Consider the following 16,017-nt stretch of genomic DNA (forward strand, 5'->3'; position numbering starts at 1 on the left):
ATCAACCATTATTTCCTCTTTTAAAGGCTTTCTGAGGTTGTCCTCTAAGGAAAAACCTCGAATTGATTAACTTCTCTGATTTTTGATGATCCCAGAGTGACACACGGTCTCAGTTTTCTTCTGTCCCCCCCAGTGCCCCTTTTGCACGGACAAAGCCACTCCATTATGGCAAAATGTAAACTGTCCCTCAATGGGTGTCTGTCCTTTCCATTCGATCATGTTTCACAATTTGGGGATAACTCGTGAGGAGCATATTTGCCATGAATCCCAAGTGGCTGACATATCTTGGTCGTGCTTTCCCCATCTAAAGCTATTAAAACATGCCCTTAAAAAATGCCCTTACCTCTACAGACTATACATATCACATCTTTGTTTTTATGGCCTTATTCCCTTCTCAACTTGACTATGACAGTAGCATTTACCTGTTTGAAATGGCATGCTGCCCTAGATATTTCATGGTTCACCTATGTAAATTCTCTCTGTGAGAGATTGGCCTCCCGGATATATTTGCTGTACCAGACTTATGTTTCAGTATTGACAAGGCCACTTTAAAACAATTGTTTTCTGAAAAAGTTGTTGCGAAAATATGGCAGGCGGATACGTTTAAATCAGCTATGATTGCCTATGATTTGGTGCATACCCAAGAGGGCCTTCAATTGTATTTATTCTCGATACAGAATGTACAAGATGGTTATATTTTAAACAGATTCCGTTTAAGTTTTTACCTCTTATGGTGTGATATCCCACTAACTGCAGGCCTGAGCTCCTGTCAATGTGATGGTGTTTCCCCCAAAATTAATTTGCACATATTGTTCTTTTCTGCCTTCTATGATACACCTAGAAGAACATTTGTATTGCTTCTTTTTAAAGTTTTTAAATTTAGACAGTGTGGACCTGCCCTGCTGTTTTGGCAACAGTTACACTTCCCTTTGATATGGGCTTATCACTGGCTTCAAGAAAGGGGTAACATACCTCTCCAAATTTCCCATAAATTACTCTGGCTTCCAGGGGACAAACAGCTAGATGTTCAAAACTCTCACATCATCTGAGAAGTGACCTATTCCTCCCCTACACAATTTTATCTCATCGCTGTGTTTCAATGTGGGTTTTATGTGATCCTAGAATTACTAATTTTTCCACACAACATATTAAATGTTACTTTTGTTTTGGGGCAAATATGAAGTGATATTCAGGAAAGATTATGTTTTTTTAAACTAAAAAGGCATCCCAATAGCGTTGGTTAACAGATATCACCATTTTCCTAGCTTTCAGGAAAAGCAAAGATTAAAAACAGTTTTTGCATTTTTCTACGGGTATTCGATTTTTGCTACTTTTGCAAATTCAAGCTACCTGTAGTGTATGTTGGAAACAAGTGTTATATCAATAGGTGAACCTGGAAAGCTATATATTTCGTAAAGCAAGAAATAATTCCGCATTCAGCAAGTGGTCACTTAAATAGGTTACTTAAGGGTTTCCCCATGAAGCATTAACATTAAAAATGAATGAAAATTAGTAGGACATAATAGTAATTAAGGACGTTTTAATTTGTGGCTTTTGCACTTGATCCAATTTTAAAAGTGATATATCTTTACAACCATCAGACGCTTCTAATCACAGGGATATATAGTATTTGCTGGTTTTCCAAAAACATCCGATTCCCTGAGCCAACAACTTAATTGCTACTCACGCTGATTGTTCATTGTGCAAGGACCATGATGCAATTTATAATGTTAACCTGCATATCTTCCCGTAGGAGCAAGATAGAAAATTAAAATCTGGTATCCCTTGAACTCATAATTTATTAAACCATCTTAAAATTAATTTAGCACCCCATCTACTTTGGCACCTCATTTCCATACAAGATGACACTGATTCAAATAGACGTGTTTTAAAGGACTGTTTGAAATGGCATGCTGCCCTAAATATTTCATGGTTCACTTATGTAAATTCTCTCTATGAGGAGATTGGCCTCCCGGATCTCTTTGCTGTACCAGACTTATGTTTGAGTATTGACAAGGCCACTTTAAAACAATTGTTTTCTGAAAAAGTTATTGCGAAAATATTGCAGGCGGATACGTTTAAATCAGCTATGATTGCCTATGATTTGGTGCATACCCAAGAGGGCCTTCAATTGTATTTATTCTCGATACAGAATGTACAAGATGGTTATATTTTAACCAGATTCCGTTTAAGTTTTTACCTCTTATGGTGTGATATCCCACTAACTGCAGGCCTGAGCTCCTGTCAATGTGATGGTGTTTCCCCCAAAATTAATTTGCACATCTTGTTCTTTTCTGACTTCTATGATACACCTAGAAGAAAATTTGTATTGCCTCTTTTAAAAGTTTTTAAATTTAGACAGTGTGGACCTGCCCTGCTGTTTTGGCAACAGTTACACTTCCCTTTGATATGTTGTGCAGCGGCCTCTTTTATATGGCAGATTAAAAAAATTCAGAAAAGTGTAGTATTGCACAGAAAAGTGCAACACTACAAAGGTGAAATCATGTTTGTGCCTCATTTATGTGTATGCTGGCAGGTTGTATTTAAATTATGTTTTCTGTGATGAGTTTTGTATTTCTTGTGCTTTTATACTACACAGAAATCTAGTGAATAAAGATTGTTGACTGACTGACTGGTGTTGCAGCCGTAGAAGATCATATCTAAGGATGACCTGGACACTCCCCAAGGCTTTCGACTCACTGTCAGACTCTGGCAATTTGTCTGACGACCCAGTGCCATACCCGGATGCTACAGGCAATGTGGTTGAGGGGGACCTGAAGGCTCAGATGTTCTCTAGCTCTGTGGAGAATTCTGGGAGAGAATTAGCTGGCATCAGAGTAGAGGATCTTGTAGGACAGATTATGATAGATGCAGAAAAGGCATTGGATCGGGTGTCTGGGAAGTCATGGGCACCTCTGGCTTTGGTCCAGTGTTTATCTCGCGGATGAAACAATTGTAGAGGGGACTGAAAGCAAGGTTTCTCTGTCCTGGAACCCTTTTGAAATTATATTCAAGCAAATTGCTGATCTCTATTAGCATACTGCCCCAACACCGTCAGGATCTTAACATTTTTCCCCACATGGATGTCATGGCCATTTTCACTTCCATCCCACTGCATTAATGGCACTGGAATCAGTGGTGATGGAATTTGGCTGGGTGTCAGGGTATAAACCTAATTCTGATAAAATGAAGTCTTAATGGATGTAACTGCATTGGCCCAAAACAAGAGATTGGTACAGTCTGCAACATACCTAAGAGCAGAAGTAACTCTGCGGATAAAGGAGATAATTGATTTAAATGATGGTGAAATATACAAACCGACCACAGCAGTCATTAACCAATGGAGCAAACTGCAACTGTGCCAGATTTGCTGGTGTAAACTTATCAAAATGGTCATTCTTTCTCGATATTTGTACTTTTTTACGTGCATGCCTCTCTAGCTACCAAAGGTTTTTTCAATAAAATTGAGGCTAAGTGGCAGAAATGTATATGGAGCCACAGGAGACCTTGTAGTATGCAATTTCTCCAACTACCCATGGATAGAGTTGGCATGTCCTTAACAGATAGTCAGGTGTACTATTTTGGTGCTTTCATGTCATGACTTACCACAGTCCTGGGTATGGAATCCTGGTCTTTGAGTTCAATAGTCCCTGAGTACTTACCCTTGGGGGTTGCTATAGCACCACGTACTGACATCATTGACACTGTGTATTTAAAGAGGACACGATTCAAGACTCTGCAGGTCTAGCTTCATATTTAAACTTATTTAAAAAATAAAAATATTCTGGCATCACCCCTTTAAATCAATACACCTCTTCGGGCTATAATATTATTTCTTATTTATTTAGAAGCTTATAAAGCGCATGGCTACCCCTAACGGGGGTGTCCCGGCGCTGCAGACAGCGACCTAAGAGTAAAGATGGCAGCAGCTAGACAGCAAACTATTACTACAGAAGGCAGCGACTAGGGACAGGAGAACAGCCAGGTTTTCAATTTATTACGAAACAGTGATTCCGATGAAGCCAGCCTAAGCACTAGTGAGAGGCTGTTCCAGAGTTTAGCGGTCCCTACCGTGAAGGACCTGCCTCCCATTCTGGACCGATGAAACCGAGGGGTGGTAAGCAGACGGAGATTGTTAGATCTAAGATTTCTAATTGAATGAACAAGTTTCAGCCTATTTTGCAGATAAACGGGTCCACGACCATTAAGGGCCCGAAAAGCAAAGACCATTGCTTTAAATTGAATACATCGGGCCACTGGCAGCCAATGCAGCTTACTTAAGTATGGGGAAATAGAGTGGCGGTAGGGGATGTTACCGATTAGCCTAGCAGCCGCATTCTGCACGATTTGCAGCTGATGGATCTGGTATGCTGGAGCCCCTACATACAGGCTATTTGAATAATCTAAATGAGAGGTAATCAGGGCATGAACAACCGTCCTACGTAAGTCAAGAGGTAGATATGGAAAAATCTTTCTGATCATGCGAATTTTGCCAAAACAGGCTGAAGTCACTTTATTAATATGGGTTTTACATGATAGGACGTTGTCAAATTGAAAACCCAAATTACGAGCTGTGTGAGCTGGAGCAGGAGGGGGATTAAGCTCCGCCGGCCACCAAAGCGGAGCGGGGAGAGGGGATTTCTGATTAAAAACAAGACTTCTGTCTTATCCGTATTAAGCTTAAGATTGTTAGACGTCATCCAGGAGGAGATGTTAATAAGGCAGTGACGAAAATTGGCCAAGCTGCCGTCAGAATAATCTCTAAAGGAAAACACAAGCTGAGTGTCATCAGCGTAAGAGATCACTCTCACCCACCAGTCTTCAGCCAACTTTGCCAGTGGGGTAAGGTAGATATTAAAGAATACAGGGCTTAGTGCAGAGCCCTGTGGAACACCGCAAAGCAGGGGCTTTGCTTCCGATACAAAAGGCCGAAGGAAGACTTGCTGAGATCTACCCTCAAGGAACGACCTCACCCAAGCCAGGGGGTACCCCCAATCCCAATATTGCGCAAGCGATCCAGTAATATGTCATGAGACACAGTATCGAAAGCCGCGGATAGGTCGAGGAGAACTAACAGCCTTTTCGCCCCCATCCACGCACTCTCTAATGGACTCAGCCACCTCAAGCAGCGCAGTCTCAGTGCTAAAGCCCGGTCTAAATCCAGACTGGGAATCATGCAAGAGATGATTGGATTCCAAATAGTCAGTCAATTGCTCCTGTACCACCTTCTCCAGAATTTTGGCCGGCTTGGGGAGAAGGGATATGGGACGATAGTTGCTGAACAGAGCTGGGTCGGCATCCGCCTTCTTGATGATAGGAATCAGCATAGCCTGCTTCCAGGCAGAGGGAGAAAGGCCAGTAAGCAGTGAGGTGTTCCAAATGGCAATCACCAAAGGGGCCAGTTCACTTAAGATCTTTGCTGGAGCTGGGTCAAGAGGAGAATCTGATTTGCATTGGTTAAACAAAGTCACGGCAGACTCCAAGGTTAGCTTTTTAAATGACACAAACATCTCCTCCTGCACAGCTTTATGATTAAGATGAGGCAGTGTCCTCTCCTGAGTAAAGGAAGAGGAGATGTTCTTAATCTTATCATGGAAAAATTGTAGAGACCATCGCAGAGGGCTTGGCTGGAGGGAATCGATTTTGCCAAGACTGTGGGAGTGGAGAATTCCTTGATGATATTAAACAAGGTTTTTGCTGAGTTTTCAGCGCTCTTAATTTTCTCTGCAAAGAAATCTCTCATAGTAGTTCTCTTTAATTTATGAAAGTTCTTTAACGCCGCTTTATAAGTAGCTTTTGCGGAGAGCTCATACGTCAATCTCCATTTACGTTCTAATCTTTTACATTTACTCTTTTCCTCCCGAAATGTTGGCGAGAACCAGGGCGCAGATGGTCTAGACCTTGGAGAGGCAAAAGGTGCCAAAGGAGCGACAAGATCTATCTAGGAGGAAAGGGCAGAGATACCTTTAGCTACATCTCCATTTAGATCGTGGGAAGGCGGTCCTATCTGTTTGGAGAAGATAGGCTCCAGAGCAGTACATGTCGCCTTATACCATTTCCTCCCTTGCTCCCAGCCTATTACAGCAGGAGTAGATAGACATGACAGAGTCAGCTCCAGCGGTATCAGATAATGGTCCGTCCAGACAAGAGGTAGGGAGGGATGGACAACAAGGCACGGATGATTCGAAAATACATGGTCCAGGGTATGACCAGCTAAGTGTGTAGGACCCCTGACCAGCTGAGTCAGATTTAAGCCGAGCATAGAGTCTCGAAGATTATTGGCACGAATGCAGGTGGCCTCATCTACATGGAGATTAAAATCCCCCAGAACAGCAAAAGTGGGGGTGTTTAAGGGAAAGGTCTGCAATGGTGTCAATCAAAGAGGAAAGGTGGGGTGTCAGGGGGATTATTCACCAAACCACCCGCTAAAATAATGGTGGATACATTCTCAATGGTAAAGTACAGGGCTTCAATGAATAATATGAATATGCCATTGTCAGTCCATCATAGTTTTCTTAAATGGGACAAGTGTATGAGGGTGTTACAATTTTATCTTATGAAACCCTACAGCAATGATTCTCCCTTCCTCATAAAGGATTTTTCAGGTATCTCCGGCTTCAAAAGTGGGGAGGTATGCTGCTCCTGGAATAATTTTCTAGACTTTCTTAGGAGAGTTCTCATTCGGGTAATAATATTAATATTAGTTTGGCCTATAAAATGATCTTCTAAGTGGAGATCGAAGAGAGGGTAGATCTTTTCCAATTTTGGACGAACAAATGGAGCAGAGTTCTTGTGGTTCAGGTGACATATGACCATGTTAAAAATAGTAACACCGTTGCCCAGAGTGTGCTGAATGTCTCTCAGTTCAAGACCCCCTTCCTATTACATGCTGAGCGACTTGCATATAAGGAAGATGAGACAGGAGCAGTAATGCTTTCAATTAGGGGTCGATGGGACAGGAGGTATTCATGTCTTTATCTCATGTATGAGTTTACGTGGTTACTGGGACCATACCTTTTATAGCTCAATGTGATGTTTTATGCGGATTTTGCATAGGACTATAAAATGATAGTATTAGGGCACTCACATTTGATCCCACCCAATATCGCAGGGAAATATTTCTTCGTTGTCTCTCTGGCCGGATTGGTGCTGATGAAGCGATGTTGGTTGTTAACTGAGGCTCCTAATGTATAGTGGCAAGGATTTTTAAATATCTGCCCTCTTAAAATTTCCAATGTAGATTGCTATAGACCAGAACTAGATTAAATTGGATCTGGGACCCTGTTTGAAGTTTTGACTAGAGATGACTGGTTATTATTGTACTTTGTTGTATTATGTGGATTATGTGGATTCTCTGATGACGTACTTGTTATTTATGATATTAATATTGTTTATTGATGTACCTTGCAGTTTATGACCCTCAGTTGTTATCGTTCCCCTTTAAAATCGACAATGGCACTGTGGCTTTTGATGGTATTCTTTCTCATTATAAATTGTTATACAGTGATGTTTTCCAATAACTTAAAAGAGAAATGACTCATTTTGGTTAGAAAGGTAGGAACAAAATGTGGGCCCCGGCACTGCCACCACGCAGAGAAACCTTCCAAATGAGACAATTTTGAAAACTAGATATCAAGGGCTGTAAAAGGTGGTGTGACACGAGCAGCTGCTTAAACAGAATCGCCTGCAACCCTCAAATCTTTGGTATTTCTGTGAGGGGAATTTCTGGAATCAGCATGAATATACAAGATTTCTACGACTCATCGTTCCTACCCTGTGCTACATGTGTGGCGGGTCCTTTTGTCCATGATAGGAAATACCCAAAAATATATTTTGGAGACATCAAATTTGCAATGAAAAATTACCCATTTTGGTGATGTGGGCAGCTGCAGAATTGGGGACTTGGCTTAGCCGCCACAAAGGGAAACCAACCAAATCCAAACATTTCTGAAAACTAGATGCCAAGGGGGGGTTCAGAATGGAGAGATTTGTTTGAAATGCACTACCATTTCTTGCCCAGAATACCATGCTAATCTCAAACTTTGAGTAAAATCAACCATTGTCCTCACATTTCTGTATAGGAAATTTCCAGACTGTGGGGACCAACACGATTCCTACCATCAGACATTTTCAAACTTCTTCCAAAAAAAACAATACCCCACTTGTGTGGGTGTGCCATTTTTAAAATGCTGGAGAGTAATTTCTCAGGCATGGGCTGCTACTCCCACCCCAATGGTGTCTAGTGCGTGGATCCCTCCGTGGGGATCTTGGTTCCGAGGTGAAGGCGCCAGAAGCATTTTCTCCTGCTTTGACTTGGTTGAGGCATAAAGTTGTCCATGCAGAAGGAGTTAACATATACCACAAATGGTAACTGTTCTTGATCTACAGCGCTCCCTTAAATGAGAATCCTCTAATAAGTAGTGCCCTTTCACTGTTGAGTGAGTAACAACTTTGTTATATGTGGCGCTCAGGCAGAAGCTCTATAATTTATACCATATCCTAGCCAAAGCAACAGTGGATAACAGAACTTGTTACCCACTATTGCTATATCATAACAGCCATAATGGCAGGCTGACAGGGCTCTCTGAGAGCCTGTCAGTGCAGTACTGCTTGTCAGCTTCGATTGAAAGCAGAAAACATAGCTGCAGGACGGGAAAGGAAAGCAGGGAAGGTGGTGGGGGCTGGTTGAGGATGGCAGGTGAGATATTTATTTTTCACGTTTGGGACAGATAGGAGAAGCCATGTTATCTTAAGCTCACCCACAACTCTTCTGCCCCTGCATACCAGTTAAAAGCAGATGATTTGGGGGGCATATATAACATAAATGTACAGATGTGTAGAAAGAGGATTTACCTGGATGTTTTTCACCTGTGGGTTTTGAGTGACATCATAGACAACTCAAGCATCATTCTCATGTCTATTTGATGTCACTCAAAACCCAAAGGTTTCCCTCCGGGAAAAACATCCCCAATATTCACTGTTACCCATCTATGATTCTATATATTACTGCATAATAGCTGTGAAAAAACAGATTTCAAATATTACTATACCTGCAAATGGCTGTTGATGACTGTGAAACATAACAAATATCTTTCCAAAGTGGCCAAACTAAGGGAACACCTTATATTTATGTTAGCGTGATGGTAGGAATTTGCTTGCTGAACAAATGTGTCACCCATAGGGATCAATTTTAAATTGTAAATGTCTATTTCTGTGGTGTTAGCCTTGGATTGCTTCAAAGTAATTGAACATTTACATGAATAGATTTTGAGGAGACCTACTGATGCCATAGATTTGAAGAACGCATAAAGTTTGGATTTTTGTGAATCCTGATTTAGTTTGTAAACTACTTAAAAAATAATGTGCGTTAATAAGTTCTAAGTACACCTGCCCTGTCCGTATGGAGCATATGTACCCTACTATCAAAATGAAAAGTGATTATTAATATTTGTTTTCAAATCCACATTTTTTAAAATGTAAGAATATGTCCACCACTATTAGGTTGTTGACATGGTTTCATTTTTTCTGTGGTTTATGTTTGTGGTAAATATATTTTTTAAGACATTATTATTGCATGAGCCTGACTTGACTTAGCGAATTATTGTTTTCACTGTAGATAAAGAGCAGCAAATGGAAAAAATGCTCTTGCAGTAGCCTTTCGAAACACGCTGTAATGTTGTTGTCTCATTAATATAAGTTATAAGAGCAATGCCCTCTACTCAGAGGTGGAAAGAACTTCACCTGGGAGAATTGAGGAGGAACCTTCATTAGGAAACAAGTTAAAATCTACCACTAGCCAGGTTAATTAACTTGTAAGTGTGTCTTTTTAATAAGTGCTATAAAGTATGTCATGCAGGTAAAACCTGCCATGAGTGCATTTTTTAAACTGTTGTCAACTAGATGAAAGTTTATTGTTCGCGTGTGGTCTCGGTTTTCAAGAGGTAATGAAAGACATTAAATTAATTTTCCATGCTTACGTGGGAAATGGTTTATGTCCTTTCCTCACTCTTGGCGTGACTTTCTCTCTTTGCTCTTCGATTGGATAAACTTTAATTCCTCGTGTTATATAATTCACGTTTTCATTAGCTACAGTTCTTTTAACTTGTTTCAGTTTTTTTCCATTTTTCTTTCTCTTTCGATGCATAAGTATGACTGATGTATATAATGAAATTACTTTCTTTATGCCTTGAAGAAACATTAAAGAAGCCTCATACCTTGCTTACAAACCATATACTTTACTGGGTAAGAGCCTTAGCAGCGTTGATACTGTAATAAATGCAGGATGTTCAAGGTACGTACAGGAACAGCAGCCTATGGGGCTGATTACGATGCCGGACGTAAAATCCCTACGACCACCGTGGCTGCTGGAAAAAAAACATCCAAATGAACTACGGCATTTGCGTCAGTCAGATTACAATGCAAAGCACGTCGGCGGTGGACGCATTTCGCAAAAGTCTTTCCGCCACGGTCGCAAAAGCTGCAAATCAGACCGCTGTGGTCGGGGAAAGCTTAACGATGGACAAAAAAGGCCGCACATCCCATGGAATGACCGCATGGAGAATTACGATGGAACAGCGGAGCTGATGTAATGATCATAGCTGTTCCGACCACTGTGGTCCCGCACAGGCCAAATGAATGGCAGACGGAACAAACTTCACTACAATGCTCAAAGTGTGCCAGTATTATCCGCAGCCCCAATAACATCAGACATGCACCAATAACACACCACAAATGAATTATGGAAATAAACCCATGTTCTGCATGGAAGATATACCTGATGGTCAACAGCCATGAGGACACACCCACATACCACAGTGTTTGAATCAACCCCTTCCTGGACCAGCATCATTTGCAAAATAGGCACAGAGAGAGGCCGAGACACAGAGAGAGGCAGGACTCCATATTTGCACACAGAACACCATCGCACCCAGACAACTCCACACACCGCCACTTCATAGCCACACACCTAACACATCCTCATTCTCACCTTGCACCCTGCAGTTTCCAGTCATGTGCACCACGCTAAATCTCAAAATCCGCAAATTCACAGACACAGAGTTAAAAGTGCTGGTAGACAAGATAATCAGGGTAGAACCACATTTTTATGGGAACCTGGTCCAATAGACACCCATTGTCTTCAAAAAATAGATGTGGGCTAGAATCTACAACAAAGTCAATGCAGTAAGGACCACCCTACGCACACTACGTGATATCCAAAGGCGGTGGACCGACCTCAAGGCCCGGGTGGTTAGTTTTGAAATTCCCATCCCTGCAATGCACTTGTGTTATGCTATATTAGGTTTGCAATGTGTGGCTAAATAGATGCTGTTTGTATTCATGTTATGCAACCCACTGAGTTATCTCCATAATGTGTAGGCTTCAGTTAGCGAGTGTGACTCCATTTTGCGTTTTCGTAAGCCCTATTAGGCTGCTTAGACTGTGCCTGAGTTAAGACTCATAACTCGTATTGCTTGCCTCAGCAGAACACTGTATTTTATTATTATTTTCTCTTCCGTTTTCAAGGTTGTTTCTTGACTTACTAATGAATAGCCCATTCTACTCTCACATACCTATCTGAATGTGTAGTTTCTGCTCCCACATTAGGAGATGCTGAGACCCAGCACCATACCCTTGAATCCCTGATAACATGTATCCATCTAGCAGGTGTTAGCTCATCCTACTGTGCCTCTTTCTTCATGTTCGGTCCAGGCCAGTAGTTTTCCATTGTGGGCGTGGTTGGAGGAATGATTACTCACTGTAGACTGTTGGGGGCCCAGTCCCTCGGCAGACATCTTAGGGTGCAGGTCAGGATGGACTCCTATGCAGAGTATTGCTAATAAAATGTATACTTGTATTCTCTACTGTCTGACCGACTCTTCATTCTTGGGAAGGCATAGCAGGCAGTTGTAAGTAACCCGAGTGGCCCCTAAGGGCCACTTCCTTCAGTTGGTGCTCGAACAGGGACACCACAAGGTGATTTGCAGGGTCGGGTGCATCTGGTTGTTCAGGTGGATCAGGGTACCCCACATGATCGAGCTTGGTTCTTGATAAAAAGATCAAGCTTCATAGGTAAGATCCACTCTTTATTACCGGACTCCTCTCTCCACCATCAGCCCAGCAACTGTCATGCCTGGGAAACAGAGGAAGATACCATAGTGAAGTAACAGGGGGAAACAATGGAGGAGCATACCATTATACATTGAGTAAGGAAGGGTAATAACAACACACGTAGATGAGTAAAATTACACATTGTAACACATCTCCGCTCATACTAAATGAGGAAGAAAAACACAGTGGTTATTTGGACATGACATAGTCTTTTTGCCAATCGGGAGCCTTGCAGGTTCTTTGAGTCATAGGTAAATTGTGTGGATCTCGATTGTGAGATTCAAATTCAAATTCTTTATTTCGGCATGAATGCCATAAAAGAGTCACAGCACATCATTACATTAATATTAACATCAATAAAAACACACATTACTAAATACAATTAAATCAGGGCACATCCAGTTTAATAGAATAAGCCAAATATCCCTCAGAAGTTACTAGGCATGATTTGATTCTGTTTTTAAGGATATACTTCATTTTAAAGCTGTTGCCCCTTTTTTTTCCTTAGGAAAAAGATTGAATGTAAAAATCGACTAACACTAAATATTACCGTGCTAAGGTTGTTTTGGTCAAAAGGTTACCATATCTTCATTTTAGAAATAGAGTTTTAGCAAGTGGGGGCTCTATCTCATCTAGAAAGGTCTCAAATAGTGGCTCATCCTTGAAGCTGAGGAAGTTTGTTACCAAGGTTCCAGCAGCCGAGGCATTTGTTGCCATGTTGACCATGAAACTCCAAAAGGCCCTTTTTAGTATTAGTTTTGGGTTAGACGGGAGGTGTTCTGGGTTCTCCCAAAATTGTTTTAAGCCTATTTTGGTAAGCCAAATTTTAACATGTTTTAACCATGGGATAGTTGTTGAGTTATCAAACCCCATGATTTCTTTTAGACCATCCCTGTAATCCTGCAACTCAGGCACCCGCCACAATCTAACCCATAACATCAGTGGGCGGATTATGGTGTAATGGTCAGTTCTTTTGATATTTAGGTCCAATTCAAGTAGCACTAAGGGAGTGCCTCTTGGGACCCTTACCAAACTTCTCATGAAATTGTTGTCCAGAACCCGAAAAGTGTCTTTTAACCCTGGCCCCCAAATTTCTGCACCATACAATGCCGCTGGTTGGACCTTGAATTTAAAAAGCTCAACTACCAGAGACACTGCTTTGCTAGTACTCAAACTTTGTTTCCTAAGAATTGGCTTTACATTCTGGCTAAATGCCAGCTTGCTTTTTTCCATTTGGGCTCTCCATGTAAAATTAGAATCCAAGGTGACCCCTAAATAAGAAAAATGTGGGACCGATTCTAATTTAGCACCATTCAGTGTTAAACATCCTTTGTCAATTTTCGGTGGGTTAAGGGCCATACATTTCGTCTTTTTCCCGTTTATCTCCAGTCCTTTCTTGTTGCAATAATCACTAAAGGAATTAAGTAGTGCCCGGAGACCTTTCTTTGTTTGGGAAATCAGGATAGTGTCGTCTGCAAACAGTAGTGCTGTTACCCTATCTACGTTCAGTTTTGGTGAATCGTTCGTACATCCCTCTAGATGTGTAGGGATGTCGTTCACGAAAAGGGAAAAAAGTATGGGGGCCAATACGCAACCTTGGCGAACGCCACGCTCGATGGGAATTTTTTGGGTCAGTTCCCCACTTGGACCCCATCAGGTTTTCGCAAAATTCCCTTCGTGCAGTTCTTTTATCTGGACCAGAAGGCTATTTGGCAACCCTACATCACTCAATGTTTTCCATAAAAGATTGCGCGGCACTAAATCAAACGCAGCTCTCAAATCAACGAAAGCAACGTATAAATGGCCCTTTTTGATATGTACATATTTCCAATAAAGACAACAGAATCTAAATATCTGGTCTATTGTGCTTACTTTGCAACGGAATCCAGCTTGAAATTTGGTTAAAATTGCATTCTCCTCCATCCAGTTACTAACACGAGTTAAAATATGTTGTGAATACATTTTCTGGAGAATATCCATCAAGCTGATTGGCCGGTAATTGGAGGGGTCCTTCCGATCCCCTTTTTTAAAAATTAAAACTATTTCAGCCCCCCTCCAACTTTCGGGGAAATCTAAGCTAAGGGATAACATATTACACAAGTAATTTATATATGGTGCCCAAACTGATAAATCATGTTTATATAAATCACCGGGGATCTTATCCAAGCCTGGGGCTTTGCCAGTCTTTACTAGATTGATTGCCATCTCTGTTTCGGCTAGTGTAAAGTCCAGGCAATCAGTTGGATAAACAAGATGTGGGGCATCCACATCGGATTGGGCATCATCATACTTTTTATAGAGGTTAGTGAAATGGTTAACCCATGTTAGCTCGTCCAAATGGACGTCCTTAGCCACTCTACCGACATGGTTCCCATTAGCTACCAACCTCCAAAAGCCTACATTATCATTTGATCTGACCGCTAACAGCATGTCGGCCCATATTTCTTCCTCCCAGGCTTTTTTAGAAGCCTTTTGTACAGACTTGTAGTTATTCCTTGCTATTTTTATATCGGATAGAGTTTTGGATTTAATAGGCGATATAAGCACCCTTTTAGCTTCCCTACAGATTCTATCATACCATGGCTTGATATGGGACAGATTCTGTATCTTTTGTTGGTTTTTCTTGGGCATTTTGGTGACTAACATTTTTAAATCATTAAAAAAAGTTTTGTGCAGTGACATAAAGTGAATAGGATTTTCCTCGCTTACATTGGAGCCTATATATGGGCCAAAAGTCCCTGCAAAAAGTGTGTATATATCTGCCAGAATCTCACCATGGTCCAATATAAAAGGCCATTTTAGGACACGTCTATTATTACTGATGTGTATCTCAGTGTTATCTCCGTTATTTACATCTACGAGTGGTGTGCCTGCAGCTCCCTGAAACAAGGAAGCTTCTATTAAAAGGCTCAGGGGAAAGTGGTCACTTTCAAACCTGGTCTTAACCTCAAAGTCCAGAATACTCAACCAGATAGGAATGGATACAATCACAAAATCTAAATTGCTCCTGTAATTATTTCTACTGAAGGTAGGTTTTTTCGAATAGTCAGACGGGAGTCGTCCATTACAGGCCCTAAGACTATACTCCGCACATAATTTTGTTAGTTGAACAGCCAAAACCGAACATTTGGCCGGTTTGGTATTCTCCAGTGCTGGAATTTGATTAGCTTGGTCTTCATCTTCGAAAATGTCACTCAACCCCAGGACAGGTTCATAATTGCAATTCAGATCGCCACCCAAAATAACATGATCGTCTTTGCAATCTAATCCATTTAGAAAAGAATCTAATTTGACTAATGTAGATGATTCTTTTGATAAAGGTGTTGGTCTGTTATAAACATTTATCAAGAGGAGTTTTTTCCCTTCACATGTGGTGATTTTTAGTACTAATATGTCAAGAGAATTTACATCTACCACCTCAATCTGTACTCTCAAACTAACTTTCACCCAGATTAATAGGCCCCCAGAGGGCCTTCCGCTCTTGGATGGTGTGGCGCCTATTCCAAAAGATTTAAATCCTAGTCTATGAGGCGTTACCACCGCCCAGGTCTCCTGCAGCAAACAAAAATCATTGGTATCAATGAATTCTGCCCATTCGGGGTCCCTTAAATTCTTTGACACTCCAGCTATATTCCAAGAGACTAACCTTAGGGGCTCCACCACATCGACCAGGGACACAGGATGAGACACCAATATTGTCTCCTCAGTTGTAGACATACATGTCAACGTTTCCTCTAATGCTCCTAGAGCATAAGGATCTCTTCCACTCTCCCCATTTACACTTAAATCCCTCGGATAACTCCTTTAGCTTGGTCATGACAAAAACCCGAGGATCCCTCATCTTCAGGCTCACTGGAGGGTACCGTAAATATCGAGTTGTATCGTGAACAGCCTTTCCCATATATACTT

This window comes from Lissotriton helveticus, chromosome 2_1, assembly GCF_964261635.1.
Source record: "Lissotriton helveticus chromosome 2_1, aLisHel1.1, whole genome shotgun sequence".
NCBI lineage: Eukaryota > Metazoa > Chordata > Amphibia > Caudata > Salamandridae > Lissotriton > Lissotriton helveticus.